This window comes from Parambassis ranga, unplaced genomic scaffold (genome assembly GCF_900634625.1).
Source record: "Parambassis ranga unplaced genomic scaffold, fParRan2.1 scaffold_21_arrow_ctg1, whole genome shotgun sequence".
In the NCBI taxonomy this organism is placed as follows: Eukaryota; Metazoa; Chordata; class Actinopteri; family Ambassidae; genus Parambassis; species Parambassis ranga.
In genome coordinates, this window is record NW_021144767.1 from 7002351 (window position 1) to 7017865 (window position 15515).

Genomic DNA, 15515 nt, shown 5'->3' on the forward strand with positions numbered 1-15515 from the left:
GCATTAATGGAAAACCCACATTCAGTAGGTCAGGAAATGAGAATGTGAAAAGGTTCAATATTAATAATAATAATAATAATAATATAAGACACCTGGAGCCACTCTAACCAGATAATGAACTCAAAACACCTGCAAAGGCCTTTAAATGGTCTCAGTCTAGTTCTGTAGGCTGCACAACCACGGGGAAGACTGCTGACTTGACAGTTGCCCAAAAGACGACCATTGACACCTTGCACAAGGAGGGCAAGACACAAAGAGGCTGGCTGTTCACAGAGCTCTGTCCAAGCACATTAACAGAGAGGGAAGGGGAGTACAAGCAAGAGGGAGTACAAAGTGTTCTGCCCAAACAGGGACTTGAACCCTGGACCCTCAGATTAAAAGTCTGATGCTTCCAATACTTCACTAGTGCACTTCATGTAGTGCAGTGAGTCCTGATTGACTTGCAATTGACCCTTTGTACAAGGGGGATTAGCTCAAATGGTAGAGCGCTCGCTTAGCATGCGAGAGGTAGTGGGATCGATGCCCGCATCCTCCAGCCTGCATTTTAGGAGGGAGGGTGTAGCTGGATGGATGAGGATGGATGGATAATGTAGTGGACTCCCACCCAGCAGATCAAGTCCCAGAGGTTACAGCATCATTTATTAGCTGAGTTTCCCCTCAGGGAAGCTGCTGTTTACAAGCTGTTTACAGAGAGAAGCAAGAAAACAACAGTCAGCATCATCTTCCATAAAAACACATGACAATAACATGTGAGACAGAGAGTTTATGATCAGTGCTCCCCCTGCTGGTTAGGACATATGATGACAAGTACCAGTCAAAAGTCACTCAGTGGTTTGTCTTTGTTTTTATGACTTTCTACATTGTAGATTCATCCTGAAGACATCAGAGCTATGAAGGAACACATGTGGAATGATGTAGTGAACAAACAGTGTTAAACCAAGCAGAATATGTTTGATGTTTGACATTCTTCCAAGCAGCCAGCTTTTGCTTTGATGACAGCTTTGCACACTTTGCATTCTCTCAATCTGAACTGAACCACCAATGCTGTGCAATGCTGACATCTAGTGGTGGAATCGCAGGCTGCAGCCTCCTCATTCCAAAATCAATCCCTCCTCCACATAAAGTCAAAAGTTCTAAATGTGAGTCATTAAATGAGAGGTTCCAGCAGAAACGTCCAAACATCTGAAGAGAAGCTGAGAAGCCTGAGATACAGGGGCTGCAAGCTGTGCTTCAACTGTTCCTGTTTAGACAATAAGAACAGATCACCAATGTCTTTTAATGTGTACAGTGGGTGCAGGAAGTATTCAGACCCCCTTAAATGTTTCACTTTGTTATATTGCAGCCATTTGCTAAAATCATTGAAGTTCATTTTCCTCATTAATGTCCACACAGCTCCCCATACTGACAGAAACACACAGAGTTGTTGACATGTTTGCAGATGTATTAAAAAGACAAAGTGAAATATGACATGGTCCTAAGTATCAGAGCCTTTGCTGTGACTCTCATATATTGAACCTAGGTGCGTCCATTTCTTGTGATCGTCCTTCAGATGGTTCTACACCTTCATCTGAGTCCAGCTGTCTTTGATGATACTGATTGGACCTGATGAGGAAAGACACACACCTGTCTGTATAAGACCTTACAGCTCACAGTGCAGGTCACATACTGGGTGATGACGTCCTCCTGCAGGTGTTACTGTGGAACAACTGCTCTGGATTGGGATGAGTCTGAATAGAACTTTGTTAGCTTTGTAAAGCTATGTGGTAGTTAGAGAGGAACTGAAAAGAGTCAACAAGGAGTTGGTCTCCAATGGAATAAAGTTAAACATCAGGGCTCGTCCAGGATTTGAACCCGGGACCTCTCGCACCCTAAGCGAGAATCATACCCCTAGACCAACGAGCCATGTGTGGCCACTTATTTTTCATGTTTCAGTCAGTGGAAGAACATGATGTGTTTGTGTAACACTGGAGATGTTACCTGTACATGTGCAGAACAAAGACATGACCCACAGCAGACCATCATGTTTAAGGAGCAGCAGGAAGTCCTCTTCTTAGTAACATTTAGGTGAATGGGACGGCACATTTGATGTTTGACTTCATCTATGAACACATGTCTGCAGCATGTTTACTGCATTTGAACTGTTACTAATAGAATTTCACTTGCTGTTTCTGTCACTTCTTTCATTGCGAGTTAAGACTCCAATAAGTTCCATTAAACTCACAGTGATGTATCCAGACCTCATAGTAAAGCCTTTCTTCTTCATGCCTCCTCCCACCTTACCCATTAAGCACATGTGTTTGTTACCAGCAGCAACATGATTGTAGTAAAAAGCTCATTGAACACTGTGCTCAGGGCTCTTGGTAGTTTCTGCTTCTTCTCCTGTGCTCCTGCAGACACTCCCAGTCCTCCTCTCTGACTGAGCTCACCTGCTTCCACTTGCTGATCAGGAGACAAAGGACAAATGAGGGAAGATGAGACACAGAGGGACATTTGTCCTTTTGTTAGTAGGGCTGCTGCTTGTTGTTGCTCCTTTAGAAAACCTGATGTGTTTTGTTGTTCCTTTAGTAGAAAATAATGAGTCTCTTTTGCTTCTTTGTCTCCTAGTTCAGGTTTTGTTCCTCTCCTTGTCCTCTGACCTGCTGAGGGATGTCAAATGGACTTTTAGCTGCACATGCTGGAAGATCATAGGAAGATGTTCATGTATTGAAAGTTCCATGTAAGGAAAGCTTTAGCTCTTCTTCTTCCTCTTTGATTCTTGGATTCATTTGTCTTTGAAAATGACTCTTTGTCTTCTTCCTGCTTTTGCTTTTATCATGCTTTGATTCATTTCCTCTCTGTCTCTAGCTTCCTGTTTTATTTGGAAAGATCTAAGCTGTGTTCCAATTCAGGGTCTGCATCCTTCGGAGGACACAGCCTATGCGGTCTAAGGAGGCCGCGTCCTCCTGAGGATCCTCCGGAGGATTCTCAACCGTTGGTAAATGGGACGGTCTAGCCTTCAAAGCACTTCCTGATTGTGGCGCGACGTCACAAGTTCTGCCCCCCAAGCCCGGGAAAAACAAACGCGGACAGACGACAGCAGACGAACACAGAGTAAAAAGAGAAAAGAGAGGAAAGACACGAAAAGGCAGAAAAACGAAAGATGGAAATGGAGATCGAGATTTGGATTTTGTTTTGTTTAATATTTACGTTGTTGGCGGAAGAGGAGAGGCGGCTCCAGCGGCAGCGAAATCGGCGCCGACTCGTCTATTTCAGGCTGGGAGAGCGCAGTGGAGAGGTAACGTTAACCCGCTGCTGTAATAACCCATACTATTGATAATAATTAATATACCAGTTACTGAACAAATGCCTGCCATATAAATAGTAGTTGACAAATATGATTTAATGTAATATGTATTTATTCATTTGTAAGACTTGAATACTTTAAACTAGTTTTAGTTAAATGTGTAAGAACTGTTAACATCCAATAGAATTGTATCAGCTGTAAATCAATTGCTATAGTTTAATCCTCATGTTCTTACCCTCATGTCTCCAGACAGGGCAGATTTACTGCCGTATAAATGTACAGGTCCCTGTTCTACAAACCTTTTTTAACAATCATGACACCACCCAAGACTTCCGGCTGAGCAGAGAGTCCCTGGCGGTGCTGCTGGAGCTTCTACACCAGGAAAGAAGACACGGATGGGGTGCCACAATAGAGACCTTGGTGTTCCTCTTCTGGCTGGTGAGTGGGACATCCTACAGAGTGGTGGCAAGGGTGTTCGGGATGCCTCGTACCACTGTTCACCGCATCGTCCATCGGGTTACGGAGGAGGTGGTGGCTATCCGCCACAAGTTTCATCTACCTCCGCAATACCGCAGAAGACCTGGCGGCAGTAACCCAGGGGTTTGCAGGGCTGGCGAGTCACAGAGCTTTCTGCAAAGCTGCTGGAGCAATCGACGGCTGCCATGTGAGGATCAAGCCTCCAAGCGGCTTGGATGGTCACTGCTACCGCAACAGGAAACTGTTTTCCTCCATTTTATTGCAGGCAGTGTGTGACCATCAGGGCCGCTTCATTGACACGTACGTGGGCTGGCCGGGGTCGGTGCACGACTCCAGAGTACTCCGGCACAGCCCACTGTACAGGCGTGGCATCTACCCTCCTCCAGGGCACTTCATCTTGGCAGACGGCGGGTACCCATGTCTCCAGCATCCACTCCCCCTCATCACTCCCTACAAGCAGCCGGTACAAGGTGTGGCAGCCCAGCGCTTTAACAGCCGTCATTCCACGGCACGCTCCATCATAGAGCGTGCCTTTGGAATGATGAAGACGAGGTGGCGAGCCATCTTCCTCCAAGCGCTGGAGGTGCACCACACCTTTGTGCCTCAGGTATGTCACTACATGAGAGAAATATTGCTTATTGTCAAATGGCCTGCACAACATCTGCCTGGGTGCCGGTGACATCATGGCCCCAGAGGATGGAGTGCAGGAGGACATGCCGGAGGATGAGGGGGAGAACGGGCTGGAGGCAGCCAGTGGGGCTCCCTGGTGGGATCAGCTGTCTGCTGAGGTGTCTGGCCTGGAGGAGGGAATACTTGACCATGATTGCTTTCAGAGGGTAAGTATAGTAATTTTATAGCTATTTCAATTCCAAGCTGTTGTGCAATGTAAATAATAACTTAAACAACATAGAAATTTGAATGTACAACACAAAAACATCACCTCCTGTCCACCATCCTCTCCAATAAACCAAAAAGCCTCTCCATCCTCTGTCTGCTCTCCCTTTCTCTCCTTTCCTCAGCCTCCCTCTGCAGCCTCATGTCCTCCCTCATTAGCTCCAAAAAAACATTGTTTTCTCTCCTCCTCTTCCTCCTTGTTCCTTGTTATGGTCCTGGCTGCCTCTCCTCATTATCGTCATCATCATCGTAAATGCAGCGCCGTGCCCCTGGTGCTGCTGAGAAGGGGTCCAGGAGTGCTTTGTTTTTCTTTGTTTGTTTGTTTATTCTGGGGCCCCTGGTAGTGCGCCAGAGAACCAGGAGGGAGGGACAGCTTACCGGGGAGGCCGCACTTTACCTGGGCACACACCTTGCACACACACAGACAAATCTTGTCAAGACCGCAGTGCCTGTTTTTAGCATTCCTTGTCCATACTTACCTGTAGGGTCTTAACCAAGACCTGTGTGCACGTGTCTATGTGTGTGTGATGTCGTCATGATACGCATGCATACATCTGTACCATGCACAGATCTGTACCATGCAGGAATCACTATCACAGTCAGAGTTCATATCAATGAGCAGAGAGCTGCAGTGGGCAGAAATCCCCACAGGTGGTCAGGTGGTCCTTTGTAGTACTTGTGATCTGCTCATTGTAGCCTTTAATCATCGGCTGAGCATGAAGTCTGTTACAGCCTTCCCTCCTCCAGGCAATTTTGTCTTCTCCCCAAAGAAATGTACAAACTGGAGATATTTTAATGTTGTAGAAAAACATGTGCTTAGTGTTGTTCTTCCATCGACAATATTTTACTTTATGTATTTTATGCTACTCAGGATCTTGTTTATATGCACATAATAAACATTTACAATGGGGCTTTCGCACTACTCAGTGGTCAGGCCCTAACAACAGTGGGGGATGTAGCTCAGTAGTAGAGCGTATACTTTGCATGTATGAGGCCCTGGGTTCAATCCCTGGCATCTCCAAGGTTATCTTATGCTCCTCTGTCAGCTCAAAGAGTTAATTGTTTACACCTAACAAGTCCGATGTGCTTCATCTGGTCAAGTTCAGTAGAACTGATGGAGCCACTTGGGCTACGTTCAGTCTGCAGGCTAAAGTGACCAAATCCCATTTTTTTGCACTAATGTGACCTGTATCTGATATTGTCATGACAGTGTGAACAGCTCAATTCTGATTTTTTTATATCCGACCCAGGCCGCTTTCATATGTGGTCCTAAATCAGATGCGTATCAGATTTTTTGCAATGCGACCTCAGTCTGAACAGCTATGCGGCATATATCCGACTTTTGCGTCAGTGAAAGGCGACAGGCGTCACAATTCTGCGACACAGGAGCCGGCAGACAAGCTGTGTTGTTAGCAACAAGCGCCTGTTGCCAGGAAGTAGAGCCCAACTCCAACGCACGGCTCACAGATGAGGGAGATGTCGACTGTCTTGCTGTGAAAGTGACACAGAAAGGAGCTCGCAGACGTATTCAAAGGTTCTCGTCATTCTGAAGTTATGAATGTTGAATGTTATGAATGAAGTCAGTGTCGCTAAAAGCAGTCACATCACTATCCCACCACTCCGCACCCACACGCATCTCTGTACAGACGCTGCAGCTACTGCGCTCTTCCTTCTCAGCATTCTTCTGGATATTATTTGAATATAATTATGTTGGCTACGATCGGACATTAACGTAAACAAAGGCACACAAGCACACATTGTGTGACGTCGTGTCCTCTTCTGCACATGCAGGGCACTTCAGGGCCACAGTCCATTCACACAGGAGAGTGGTAGCAGTCGCATATTATTTTGTAAACACCAAAAAAATCGGATTTCACCAAAAAATCAGAATTGAGCATTAAGACCTGCCGACCTCTGAACGTAGCCTTGGAGAAGTGGCGAAAAAAAGTGTTAAGAGCACAGGGCCTGCCTACAATCAGACACAGGTGCAGCACGTTAGGGCAGGGCAGCTAATCAGCGGGGGACAAGCACACAGAGGTGGGAGAGCAGAGAGGAAGCAGCAAAACACACGGGACCAGGAGTGGATCTGTTGTTGGACCATGCTGATTTTTGAACAAGTGAACATGACAGGAATTGGAATGCTGGCGTTCTAGTCTGCTGCAAGTCCATGCAGAGCTTTATAAAGAGTAACGATTGATTGAACGACGATTGATACGAATGTATCTGTTCATATCACCTGACAGGACCGATTCTGGTGTAACCACAAGTGAAATTGTTATTTGTTGCAAGTCATACACTCTCATACTCTGGATTCCATTACAGGCCAATGTGGACCTCATGACAGTGTTGTATGGAAAGCCAGTTCAGTTCATTTCTTGATATTAAATATTTTGTTCTTGCACTACTTAACTAGTGAATACATTTAGACCTGGTTAGCTAATTAGTTCTTACATGTTCACATGGAGTCAGCTACTGCATGATGTAACATCTAGTATCTAACAAACAAGTAAACCCTATACATGACCACCAAAAACCCATAACACATTATATAACATATCTTAAAGTAAGTATTATTAGGAGGATGCTGTCATCTTCCTGCTAAATTGAGCTTTCTCACCTGGAGAGCCGGCGATCCTGAAGGACAAACTGGAGCAGACAGGGGTGGACCACCTGCTGTCAGAGTGGATCAGGGACTACCTCACAAACTGACCACAATAGCTTTAATTTGCACATACAAATACTACTGTTTACTGCTTACTTTTGCACTTCAGCCACTTTACAGTCTGTTTACATTGTTCATGGACATTTGGATAGTCATAACATTTATGACTTGATGTAACCTTTACATACTTAATATTTTATATTTTATTTGTATCTATTCTCTCTTCTATTTTACTGTGTCTTATATTTCAAGCTGCTCACTTGTGCCTTAAATTGCCCCTCAGGGAGAAATAAAGTTTTCTGAATCTGAATCTGAATCTGAACAATATGTGAAAGCCCAGAACTGTGGGTCTTCAGAAACAACACTGACGGCTGTGTGCTGCAGAAGTTCTCTAACAACACTGCGATTGTTGGTCTCATCACTGACCACGACGACGCAGAGTACAGAGGACTGACGCAGAACTTTGTGGACTGGTGTCAGCGAAACCACCTCCTGATCTATGCAGGGAAAACCAAGGAGATGGTGGTGGACTTTCGCAGACGACACTCAGCCCCCCCCCCCCTCACCGGTGAACATCCAGGAAATGGACATTGAGCAGGTGGACTCTTACAAATACCTGGGTGTTCCGATGAGATCCGAGGAGATGGTGGTGGCATCAGTCATTCTGTACGGTGTGGTCTGCTGGAAGAGCAGCATCACAAAGGGAGAGGAAAAAGCTGGACAGAGTCATCAGGAAGTCCAGCTCTGTCCCGACCTTGCAGGAGGAGACTGCAGGAGGTGGGTGACAGGAGGGTCCTGACAAAACTGACATCCATGCTGGACAATGAGTCCCACCCCCTGCAGAACACCCTGTCAGCCCTGCAGAGCAGCTTCAGTGGCAGACTGCTCCACCCTCGGTGTGTGGAGGAGAGGTACAGAAGGTCTTTCCTTCCTGCTGCTGTCAGACTGTATAATAACCACTTCTGATAGGAGCAATATTCACACACCACAGTGTACAATACATAATTTATTTAGTTATGCAGTTTTCTTACAGACCACTTCTACCTCCACTCACCTGTTAATATGCATACTCTTATTTGATTCTATTGTATATTGTAGTTAATTTTATTATGTATCTAGCTTTTCTCATCCTTTTGCTGTCTATATCTGCTGCTGCTAAAACACAATTTCCCCATTGTGGGACAAATTAATCTTTTCCTGTTTTTGCAGACAGTTCTGGACAGCAGGCCCAGTGTGTTTGGGGAGGAGGGAGACTGTGTTTCGACATTTGAGGCAAGAGGCTAAACCATGCTTTTTAAAATCTGGAAAAAAATAAAGGAGCGCCAACACCAAACTGGAGAGGGAGCCATGCTCACCCTGAGCACTGTTATGTACTGTAGCAACCTAACTTCCTCGACTCCTCTTACAAACCACCTGTTCTCTGTTTAAAATGTGGACATTATTGTCCTCAAAAGACTGACTGTCCTTTCTCTTTGAGGTGAAGATGGACTGCTGAGTGTTGTCCTGTGGATGTGGCTGTGGGTTTTTATTGACTAATAACATATCAGTTCTAGAATGATTGCTGCTGACAGCTGTTTACAGGGTCTAAGTTGGAATATGAACTTATTTGGAATAAAGATTAATCCTGCAAACGTAAACATGAGGCAGCCATCCAATCTACTGAAGTTCAAAGATGTGGGATTTGAACCCGGGACCTCTCGCACCCAAAGCAAGAATCATACCCCTAGACCAACGAGCCATGTGTGACCTCTTATTTTTTATGTCAGTCGGTTTTATTTATATAGCGCATAGCTTCACAGGAACCCCCCTAAGAGCACTGTGGCAAGGAAAAACTCCCTTTAAGAGGAAGAAACCTTGAGCAGGACCTGTCAACTTAAGGGGGAACCAGTCCTGCCGCTAGTCAGAGAGGATGAAGGAGAGAGAGAGAGAGAGAGAGAGGATGAAGGAGAGAGAGAGGGAGAGAGGATGAAGGAGAGGGAGAGAGAGAGAGAGAGAGAGAGAGAGAGAGAGAGAGAGAGGGGGAGAGAAGCAAACATGATACAGAACAGAGCAAACATGACAGCAAGATGAAACGGTGATTATACTGTAATAGATATCTATCGTCAGTCCATAAGTAGTAATAGTAATTTGATAGCAAAGATGAGCAGCAGGGGCTAGTGAAGTCGATGAGCACAGGAGAGATCAGGGACCAGACTGCAGGTCAGCATGCAGGTCTTGAGACCTGCAAAGAGAGAGAGAGAGAGCGAGGTACAGAACTACAAGGAAGACAGAAAACACAGATTATGAGACGATATTACCCAGTATGATCCAGACTAAGGAGAGTGGAGGAGAGGTCAGAGGGTGAGGGGGAAACTGCTCAATGGGTCCTGTTTGTACCCCCCAACAAGGTAGGCCTAGAGAGAGCACATGCTCTTCTTAGTTTGACATTGGTAAAGATATGTGCAAAGATTTCTTCTAACTGTGTCAACAAAGATTGAACACTTTGCATATCACTGTCCTCCATGAGGAGACTGTCCTCCATGTCTAGATAAGGCTTGCTGTCTAGCAGCTGGGAGAAATGTCTTTTTGTGGCTGTGGCATTAGCTCAACATTGAATCATGAAGTTTATTTGTTGCATAACAGGAAGTGGTCTTGTATTAGGGTGTGACCCTCCTGAGAAGCAGAACCTCTCCTTTATAGGGCTGTCTTGATAACTGCCTCTCATTTCCACCTGTTGTCTGTTCCATTTGCACAACAGCAGCTGAAACTGATCCACAATCAGTGTTGATCCTAACTGGACAGGCTGGTTTCACACAAGTGTGGCCAGATCAACCTGTCTCTGGCAACAGGTTAAGTACCACAGGCTTCTAAACTGCTGTGATCTCCAACCTCACCTTTACTTCTAAGATATTTCAAAGGGTGGCTGCAAGTCAGTCCACCTACAGCACCGGTCTGTTTGAAGTGTTCCAGGATTCAACAATAATCTGTTAAATATCACAGACCAGAGTGAAATCAAGTCCTTTTGAGGCAGAAATAAGCCCCTGGACTCACTGTGGGGCCACAGTCACTTTTTGATGAAAACACCAGTTTTTGAGGTTTATTATTTTAAAGGGGTCTTCATGGTATAAATGTGCTGGCTGCATCATAAGTTCTTGTTATTTAATGATAGTTAATTATAACTTCCTGGACCTGCAGACTCTTTGTCTTCATATGGGCTGAATGAAGGGAGACTAGCACAGATTTGACATGTGTGACTTCCACATGCTTTCCTACCATGAATGGAACAAGTCAAGCAGCACATGATGTGTTTGTGTAACACTGGAGATGTTAGCTGTACACGTGCAGAACAAAGACATGACCCACAGCAGACCATCATGTTTAAGGAGCAGCAGGAAGTCCTCTTCTTAGTAACATTTAGGTGAATGGGACGGCACATTTGATGTTTGACTTCATCTATGAACACATGTCTGCAGCATGTTTACTGCATTTGAACTGTTACTAATGTCATGATGCCAGCTGTGTCAGCTTTGTTTCCCTTTAAGTCCTCCATCTTCCTGCTTCATGTACTTTGTTGTTTTGTTGGATATCCTGTTTTATTGTGAAAGGACTCTTTCCTTCCTCTTGTGTTTCCCTCCTTGTTGGTCAGCTGCTCTGCCATGATTGTTGTCACCTGTGTCTTGTTAACTCTTGTGTGTCCAAGTCTTGTGCTGTCCTTTGTCTCTGTCACTTTCAGAGCTTTCTATGTTTGCACCTGTTGTTTCCTGTTCCTTCAGTGTCTTCAGCATGCAGTCTGTCCAGGTTTGGGTCCCTTGACCTTTTCTTTAATACTTTGGTAGTTTATAATTTCACCTGCTGTTTCTGTCACTTCTTTCATTATGAGTTAAGACTCCAATAAGTTCCATTAAACTCACAGTGATGTATCCAGACCTCATAGTAAAGCCTTTCTTCTTCATGCCTCCTCCCACCTTACCCATTAAGCACATGTGTTTGTTACCAGCAGCAACATGATTGTAGTAAAAAGCTCATTGAACACTGTGCTCAGGGCTCTTGGTAGTTTCTGCTTCTTCTCCTGTGCTCCTCCAGACACTCCCAGTCCTCCTCTCTGACTGAGCTCACCTGCTTCCACTTGCTGATCAGGAGACAAAGGACAAAGGAGGGAAGATGAGACACAGAGGGACATTTGTCCTTTTGTTAGTAGGGCTGCTGCTTGTTGTTGCTCCTTTAGAAAACCTGATGTGTTTTCTTGTTCCTTTAGTAGAAAATAACGAGTCTCTTTTGTTTGAATCTCTTTTTTTAGTTTCTTTGTCTCCTAGTTCAGCTTTTGTTCTCTCCTTGTCCTCTGACTTGCTGAGGGATGGAAAATGGACTTTTAGCTGCACATGCTGGAAGTCCTGACTCCAAAGCGAGTAATTTCCCATAGACTCCCATGATAAAATGGCCGACATCACAGCAGAAAAGAACATGTTTACAGCCTGGTACAAAAAACCACTCTGGTCTCAGATGATAGGTTCTCTTCTAGTGTCAACTGTATCGGGGGTGAATTTTTTTACAACTCACTCCTTTCAATTGTATTCAGACTTAAAATTACACATAATTATGGGCGTTGCCGCTTGAGTGACAGACAGTTGACGTATCACAGCACGAGTTTCCTCCCCCTCATTGTCCATATTTGTAGTTTTGGCGGACGTGACACTGCCAACATGGCGGCGGTCAGCGCGTCCTGGAACCTCCCACCGAGCCTCAGAACGGCTCTTCAGAAACAAACGGAAGCTCTCACGGAAGCTCTGTCCATAGTTTTTACTGTCAATGGAACGTGTTCTAAGGGTTGTCAGAATTTCTGTATGAGGTATTGTAAAGATATAGAGAAAGTAAATACATCTATTGTGTGGTAATGTGGTATAGATAAATGTGCATGAATTAATATTTATAATATTATTGTTGTTAGTTATTATGTGTATATTAACATTTTTTATACATTTTATGAAAGTGCTTGTGTTACTGGGTGATTGGGGGAGGGGCATTTTTATTGATTTTTATTTAGGAACAATAGTGATATCAAAGTGTTTGGGCTCAGGCGATTCCTCTTTTTTGATAAACTTCCCCAGCCTTGGAAAACACCCTCTCACAGGGGACCGAAGAAGCAAGTGTGCACAGAATCTGAAGTGCCAGTTTGTACGGGTGCGGATATAGATGCTTCTGAGTGTGCCAGTAGAGCAAAGGGTCCTGTTGCCTTGGAATGTTCAGTTCTATTTCGTATAGGCTTCGCCCTTTAAGGCTATCGCTAGTGGGTTTCATCCCTTCGCGCGCATGCGCAGCACTGAAAGATTTAATCACCGCCCACCTATTACGTGGGCCTCACCTCGGTCTCACCTCGAGTATAAATTGGACTGAGACCGGACAATCGGCTCCCATTTTTCTTCAGCGTAAGCTGCAGCACTAAGAGCAAGCTAAGAGCGAGCTAAGAGCGAGCTAAGAGCGTGCAATGGCGAGCAATAGCGAGCAAGAACGAGCAAGAGAGTCCGCTAAGTCCTCGGATGGCATCAGGATCTGCCCGGTGTGCCAGATCGGCTTCATCATGAGCTTTGATCTGCATGCCCGTTGCGAATCCTGCCTTGGCCCGGAGCACGCCGGCCTGGCGCTAACTCCACAGGCAGCGTGCCGTCGGCCGAGGAAGTAATTCCTCGGGACGAGATGGGAGGGCGTTATGCTTCAGTACACGCGGCTAGACGGGACCCTGTCTGGCCACGTTTTCCTGCTATTGTGCCGTATCTGTCGGGGGCAGCGGCAGAACCTGGGAAAATAAAGGCGCCGGTCTCTACCTATTCTCCCATCACCAAGGTAGATGGGCTCACCGCCTCTGGTTTTCCTCCCGTCCCTCCCCTCGACCACAGCCTCACATCTCTGTTTGGAGTCAGGGCCAACGTGCTGAGCGGACGCCGGCCAGCCCTGCCCTCCGGCAGAGATCAGCTGATCGCACGTTTCACTGACCGTTCTCATCAGTGTGCTTTTCAGATTAAAGCGGCAGCCAACAACATTTCTCTCCTGGCGTTTGCTATCACTAAGCTGACGGAGGATTCCGATCACCTTTCTGAGCAAGCCTTGGAGCTCGGCAACCTTGCCAGCGCCATCCTGAATCTGTGTGCATCAACTGCTGTCTGCGCGGCCCGGATCGCAGTGTGGCAACAGCTGATTCAGAGGAATATGTGGCTGCACCTGTCATCCTCCATTCCCGATGCTGTGAAGAAGGAGTTATTGGAGTGTCCCATCAGCTCGGACGGGCTGTTCGGTCCTCACCTCCAAGTGTTGGTGGATCACATGCAGAAAGCTTCTGAGGACGCAGAGAAAATTAAGAAGCATGTTGCTCGAGCCCAGCGCTCCTCTGGTCACTGGCGGGACCGCCGGGACCCGCGCCCCAGGCAGAGACGCCCCCCAGTACTTATGACGGCTGCGTCTCAGCCACAGCAACCACTACCTGCTTCTTTCAGTGCTCCACCGCCGTCTCACCCGGTGCCCGCGGCGGCACCCCGAGGCAACAGACAGCGGCGGCCGGCATGCACTTGGTCTAACCCTCCTCTGCAGCCTCCCAGGAAGCAGCCCAAGAAACCGTGACGGTGCGGGGGATATGTGTGATATTGTTTGTAAGGATGTTGGGAGTGTTTCTCCCCGTTTTGAAATAAAACACGTACATCCTGTTGAGAGCAATCCTACAGCTCAGGCTGTCGCACACATGTCTCCCACACAGTGTGAGCCTGCAGTCTCTAACCTTTCGGTTACGATACAGCAGGCGCTCATATCACACAAGCAGCACGTCTCTCTGTCTTCACCTGTGCTTCTCTCTGATGAGCCGTCACACACACAGACGCTCTCATCTTTGCACAGTCTCTCTCCTCCTCACTTACCAGTGAGCGGGGATGAGTCTCCCTCTCTGCGTCATAAGCCCTGTCTGTCAGCACAGCAGCACATAAATGACTTTTCTGACGCCGCTCCACATCTCTCGGGGATGGCTGCGTCTATCCCACAGACACATGACTTGCCCTTTCGATCGGAGCCCCCCATGGGTTGCCATGGCAACGGCGGCAGGGGCTCAGACAATGGGCGTCTCCGTAGTAGCGGCGGAGTGTCAGACAGGTGTACGCCCGCTTTCAGAGCGTTACTCAGAGTGGCGGCGCGTATGTTCCCTGGACAGATGGATGGACAGGCTGATCAGCAGAGGTTACACTCTAGAGTTCGCCACAACACCTCCGCCCTTCAACGGCATTCTGGAGACAGTTCTCTCCTCCCCAGGCCAGCGTCAGGCTCTCCAGGCGGAACTGGAAGAGCTGCTGGTGAAGCGGGCGATTTCCAGGGTTCCGCGGGGACAGGAAAATCAGGGGTTTTACTCCCGTTATTTCCTGGTTCCGAAGAACACAGGGGGAATGAGGCCCATTCTCGATCTGTCTTACTTCAACAAATCAATAATGAAAAGACCGTTTCACATGCTGACTGTGAATCAGGTGCTGGAATGTGTGCGTCAGGGAGATTGGCTCACATCCATAGACCTAAAAGACGCGTATTTCCACGTCCCCGTTGTTCCCAAACACAGGAGATACCTGCGTTTCTCTTTTCTGGGGATCCAGTACGAGTACAATCGCCTTCCATTCGGCTATTCTCTGGCTCCCCGGACTTTTTCAAAGTGTGTGGAGGCGGCGCTGCGGCCGCTACATATGTCAGGGATGAGAGTGCTGTTTTACCTGGACGACCTGCTGCTGCTGGCTCGGTCCAGAGAGGAAGCGGCGTCACACACAGAGTGGCTAGTGAGCCACCTGTCGAACCTGGGGTTTATGATAAACTGGGAAAAGAGTTCCCCTGTCCCTGCTCAGACGGTGATTTATCTGGGGGTGGAGCTGAACACAGCCGTGATGAGAGCGCGGCTCTCACAGCAGAGAGTGGAGGCGCTGACGGCGCTTCTCCATCGTGTGTCACCTGGCAGCGTTGTGACAGCGCTCTCCATCATGCAGCTGTTGGGCATGATGTCAGCGGGTCATGCCGTAGTTCCGCTGGGACTGCTTCATATGAGACGACTGCAGAGATGGTTCATCCGTTTGCTCATCGATCCCGTACATCAACGGAGACGCATGGTGTCGGTGCCTCCCTCCGTAAGTCCCGATCTTTCTTGTTGGAGGAATCGACAGGTCCTGTCGGAAGGTGTGCCTCTGGGAAGGGCAGTGTCACACATCTCAG

General features: G+C 47.0%; 1 non-coding gene across 1 annotated transcript; it reads left to right on the forward strand.

Annotated features, from left to right (window-relative positions):
* The first annotated feature begins 462 nt into the window (after positions 1–462).
* trnaa-agc (transfer RNA alanine (anticodon AGC)) lies at positions 463–535 on the forward strand. Its single transcript has one exon. It is a non-coding gene; the product is annotated as a tRNA-Ala (tRNA).
* The last annotated feature ends 14980 nt before the right edge of the window (positions 536–15515 follow it).